This window comes from Tamandua tetradactyla, chromosome 19 (genome assembly GCF_023851605.1).
Source record: "Tamandua tetradactyla isolate mTamTet1 chromosome 19, mTamTet1.pri, whole genome shotgun sequence".
In the NCBI taxonomy this organism is placed as follows: Eukaryota; Metazoa; Chordata; class Mammalia; order Pilosa; family Myrmecophagidae; genus Tamandua; species Tamandua tetradactyla.
In genome coordinates, this window is record NC_135345.1 from 61678198 (window position 1) to 61684315 (window position 6118).

Here is a 6118-nt window from a genome sequence, read left to right on the forward strand (position 1 = left end):
TGAAGTTCAGACTCCTTATTCCTTTATAGTTGCTTTTCAGCAAACCTTATTTGTTCATAAACAATTTGAATAAAAAATTTCCAACAATGTTCTGGTGTCAGAAGCAGGATCTAGAGCTTACCTGAGGCCCTTTCCATTTTATGTCTGATGTGAAGTAGGGTACCCGCTGGGTCCCCTTTGCACATTCACAGCTTGATGCTCAGTGGTATCGAATCACCAACCTCAAAATCTCAGAAGAATCTCTCATTTACACCTCTTGGCTATTTATCCCAGTGGTCTTTCTTTTTGCATATTGGAGAACGTTGTCATTTGACTCTGGTTCCAGACATTCCAGATAATCTTATAATCTTTCTCTCATTCTCTCCCTTCCTCCTAGCATGCCTGGAACCCCAGGTGTGCCAGGGTGAGCTCAAAAGAATGACATATTTTCTGTAATTCAACCACTGGGCACAAAGAAGATGTTCAGTCACCACCTTTTATGGAGAATTATGCACTAAAATTCTACCAAATAGCCTATGGAAGTACAGTTTCTAGCTTCATTTATTACAGAATCATTAGCTATGGTTTGCTTACCTGGACAGCCTGGATACACAGGGAAAAATTAGGAGAGCAAATATTCCCATAACAGAAAGTGGCTTATTCTCTCATCCTCACCATTACCACCAACCACAGAATTGTTAAAATTATGGAAGATTACTGTAGGGGATTAAAAAAGAAGCCTGAAGTAATAAAACCTAAAAGATAAAGGAAAGAAACTCAACACGTTTTCACAGTGACATCACTACCAGTCACTGTGCTGAATGGAAATCTGATCATAGGAGTGAATATCTTTATCATAGCCCTCCCATCCTGTCAGCAGTGACTGTGAGACAAACATGTCAGCAGATGGCCTGAGCATCAAGTTCTAGAACTTTACCACCATTAAAGAAGCTTTAATTTGGTGACAGTCAGTCCCTGATCCTAACTCATTGTTATCATCTAGTGACATTAACAAAGAATTGGAAGCATGGTTTAAGTCCTTCTATTTTACCAACACCTGTACGCAATTTATATTCTGAGGTTAGATGACTTTTGCCCCACAGTTGATGTCCAGGCCAAAAAGGGAAGTGTGACTGTTAATGATGTTCCTGTCCTTGAAGTAATCCCATTGAGTGAATGCCATATGCTTTAATAAAGCATTAAAAGAGCCTATAAGTGCTTATTTCTAAATAAAATAAAGCAAACTATAAGCTCCATGAGGGCAGGAAAATTTTCTATTTTTGTCACAGCTATATGTTCTCTGCATAGAAGAGTGCCTGACATACACTCGAGGTTCAAAAAAAATTTTTAATTAATAAGTAAATGATGTTGTGAATGTTCTGTTATGGGGGCACCAAGGAAAATGTTCATACTTACATTTCAAAAGTTTCAGATACTGTGTTATTCTTCATGATGCAGGTAAAACACTAGTTTGGACTTCAAGGCACTATCTATCTGGAGGAAGCCCTAAACTCTAAACCAGGTTTTGGTCTTGCTTTTCTCTGAACATGCAATGTAGAACCCAAGGTGTCTTCTTTCCATGAACATCTTAACTGAAGAGAAAGCCCTAGTTATATCCAAAGTCATTTGTTTCTATTAGAAAGAGATAATCCCAATGTTCTGGAATATATTTAGAACTGAAAGAAAGATCCTGGGCTATTGGTAGGATCCAGGCATGATGATCTCTCTGAACCCTGAATTCACAGACCATGGCTCAGTAGCTCAGCAGCTGGCAATAAAGCTCAGCATGGAGCTCATAGAAGGGAGGCAGAAAGTGGCATCAGCCCTGGCTTGATTGTGAGGGTGTGTTTCAGGTATGTTTGCTGCCATCATAGACAAAATTGGGGTTCTCTAGATATGCAAAAGACTGTATTCCCTCCTGAAGTTTTTCAACAGAGTGATGGAAAGTTAAGTATAATGTGGAGATAAACATTGAAACATAATTAAATAAAATCTAGTGAGGTCCTGATGTAGTCTAAAGAACCAAACCATTCTGTCCTCTCCTCTCTGACCCTGAATCAAGCAAAAAAGCCAAAGATATTTGCCCATTATTAAATCATATTCTAGGAATGTGACCACAGAGTGGGTGTGATGAAACTTTGAAATATACTGTTTTGGTTCTCTGGCCATGGTACCTTTGTATACCTAGGCCATTTGACTTTAAAAGAAAGACCCTCAATCATAGCTCTATTTTAGATGAGTCAGTTGCTAAATGTGACCTGATGTTGGTTGTGTCTGTAATGAAGGCTAGTAATAAATATCTAGTATGCATTGAGCCTTTTTTTTTTATGTCACCAGGTGTGTGATAAGAGTCGATTAGAATCAAGAAGCAATTGTCACTACTAACAGTGATCTTCAAGTGCTAGAAGTTGATGAGATCATCAGGTCATCTTTTTTTTTTTTTTTTTTTTTTTTTTTTTTTTTTTTTTTTAAGGAAAGACAGAGAGAAGGAAGGAAGGATAGAAGGAAGGAAGGAAGGAAGAAAGGGAAACATTTTTAAACATTTTCTTGTTTTTATTGTATTCTGTTTCTCCGTTTTTGTTACATGGGCTGGGGCCGGGAATCGAACCGAGGTCCTCCGGCATAGCAGGCAAGCACTTTGCCCGCTGAGCCACCGCGGCCCGCCCAAGGTCATCTTTTGAAATGCATTTGTCAAGTGGCTTGCAAGACCTACTAAGATTTCCAGCCTCTCATCTGAGTTATTGTTTTTGATCATTTAATTTGTTCCCATAGGTTATATCAATTTTGACTATTGTGAAAATTATAAAGCAAGATTATAGGCTAAAAATGATTTGAAAAATTTTTATTTAAAGGAAGAAAGTTAGAAATAATTAGTAAAATAATGGACAAAAATGTACGATGATCTTTGGGCTCAAAAAATGACCATTAAGAATAGCAAAAGCATCAATGTCAAACAATGTTCTGTGACCGGAAATATTTATTTTCAATTTGTCATTTAGATATACTGTCAAGTTGACCAGTATGATTTTAGTTAATTTATTTTTGGACACGTCCCCTGATGCTAGTGAACACAAAATAGCAACATGTTGGGAAATATGCCAAGATCTGGGCAAGTATAAGATGCTGTGAAAGCACATAATCTAATCTGTCTAGGAGATATCATGGATCAAAGCAAGCTTCCCAACTGTAAGGGTACTAAGGCAGAAATAGGAAAAGCAAACGGTAATAAACAAGATAAAAACAGAGAAGAAGAAAAGGAGATGATACTGCATATGCACTGGTATGGACTTGATAGCAAGCAGGCACACATCTCGGGTTGGAGAAGAAAGCGCAAGCAGTTCATTGACAGAAAACAGCAGAATACCTGACATATATTAGACTCATTGCAAGTATTTTCTGAATAAATTATTTCATTTTACTTATTTGTCTATTCTGATGCTTCTACAATGAGTATGAATTACTTTTGCACTGAAAAGAAAAGACACAAAGCTTAAAAGGAAACGATAGTACTTTTTTTGTTTTAAACTAATCCTATAGTGCCTCAAATTTCTGATATTTGCAAAACAGGTGACTGTAGATGGTCGTTTTCTACTCAATCAATTCAAGCAAATTGTCATGTGCACCAATTTCCAGTGTAACTCTAGATACTTTTATTGTACAGAATACTCTAAGCTTTTGGCATAGTGTCTTGTTCTCCATTGCCTCATCATCAGCTAGCTCAGTACTGTGGCACACTATAAGTTTCAACTTTGACAAATATCTGTGAATAAATGTATATGTTGTTTATAACACATGTACTTAATTCAGAAATCTCTGTTGATCTCCAAATCTATATATTCAATACCTCTTGAGAATTATTTACTTGGATGTCTAAAAGGCATCTCAATGCAAAATTTCAAAATATATTCCTTCTCTATGCTTCTTATATTAGTAAATGACAACATCTCAATCAATGTCATTAACTTTTGATCATGCTAGATTTATTCTATCTCAATTACTGACTTCCATCATCAATTACTAAGACTTACAGATTTTCTTTTCTAAATCCCTTGAAATCATTTTACCTTTGTTGTTTTGTCAACCATTCTCTCATTCCTTATCAGATGGGTTATAGCCAGAGCCTCTTAATTTTACTTACTTCCACCTCACCGTTAACTCAGAAATATTCCTAGAATGCAAATTTGATTGGCTTTTACCCCATTTAAAATCCTTTAATAACACTGGAATACTTGCAAGATATATGTTTAAGTCTTCTTTAAATCTGTCCCTCTAATAATCTTTTAGATCAAGAATACCTAAATTTCAAAGACTTTACAGCCCTCAAAAGAAACTATAAATATTTCCAAAAGTTTGTTATAAAATATGATACACACTATGTATAAAATATAATATATCCATGATTTACCTACTAAAAATATAAAAAGATAAATTTCTCATGTTTTTAACATTATCAGCAGATTTGCTAGCTATATCTCTTCCTAAAACCCACAAATTTTCATATGCTTATCGTTCACCCTTTTTTGTTTCCTACGTCTGAATTTGACCGTTTTAGATTGTTGTCCCTTTAACTTAAGAGGCGTGATAGTTCAGCATTTTTTGCATCACTGCAAGTTATAGATACTGGGAAGGGTTAATGATAGCCCTTAATATAATTTTCCAAGATTCTTGACTCTTTTCTTTCACTAATCTCCAAAAAAGTTTCCCAGCCTCATTAAATGCTTAAGCTGCAGGGGACAGTCAGTATTCTTGCCTTATTTTGTTCTACATTATATGTGCTCATGTCTCTTAACCACAAGCTCTCTGGGGCAGCAACCTGTTATTCGTCTAGGATTGGTTCATCATGTACATTTCTTGTCTTAAACAGAAAATGATAATAACCATCTGGATAGCAGTAATGTAAAAGAACAGCATGAACAGAGCTACAAAGCAAATCACAACTCAGAATGCGACAATCATCTTGGGCACTCATATTTTGCATCAAAGTGGCAAAAACCCAAAAGTCCAATTGCCCTGTCAGTTGTCAGCACATTTATTGAATTTTTTCTTCATTTTATGTTATTCAGCTTTTTCTTTCTCCTGCATACTAAAAATCCCATTTTCTACTATAGGATATTGACAGTTTGCTTAAGCATTTTAGTGCTGCTGGCATATTTTCTTCCAATTATCTTTGCTTTGTCTCCATCAGTTTTCATTATTGGTTTTATGTGATGAGGCTCCAATTTTGGCAGAAAAGCACTTAAGTCCATTCAACTTTTGCCACTTTCTTCCTCTAGATACAGCAACATAGTATTTCTTTTTAATCCAATCAAAATATACTATTTAGCAGCTCATTTGCAATAGATCCAAAAGCTAAGCTTTATTGTAACTCTTTTAGTATCATCATGCTTCATTCTTATACTTCCACTCACCAATATAGATTAAATCACAGGGAAAGTTTCAGTACAATGCCTAAAATTACAAACAAATGCATTGTCTAATAAAACTAGGCACAGGTCCTAGCAATTATCCATAAAAATGCAGAGTTGTGGGTTTTGCAAATAATTTTTTAAACAATTTTAAAGAACGAAAGATTCCTATTTTGTTAACTATGTATTGGTAGATGCAAAACAAACAAACAAAAAGATCACAAATTCCTCCCACCTCTCTATATGTGCTTCTTTCTGATACATCTTTGCAATGCCTCCCATCAAGAGCTATGACTTTGTCTCCATCTTTTGCATCTGCATTTGCCCACCTGACTTATTTTAACCAATTGGACATTGGTAAGCAGGATGCAAGCAGAGGCATAAAAAGCTCTTTTGCATTATGGCTTGCCCTCTCTTGCAGCTGGGAACCTTTTGTCACCATTTGAAAAAGCCCAACCTAGCCTACAAAGATTAAGAAACCAAATGAAGCAGAGATAATCCAAATTAGCAGAGGCTTCCTAGACCTGAAATCTGCCAAACATTAAAGTCGAGACCATCCTTAGAATAATCAGCCACAGTTAATCACTTGCTGACCACAGAAATAACCTGGCTGATCCAGACTAGAGGATCTGCACTCAGAGAATTATGAACAAATAAAGATAATTGATAAAATAAATAACTGTTTGCTCAATGTGTTATGGAGTAGTAGGAAACACAATGGTGCAATGTGCAGC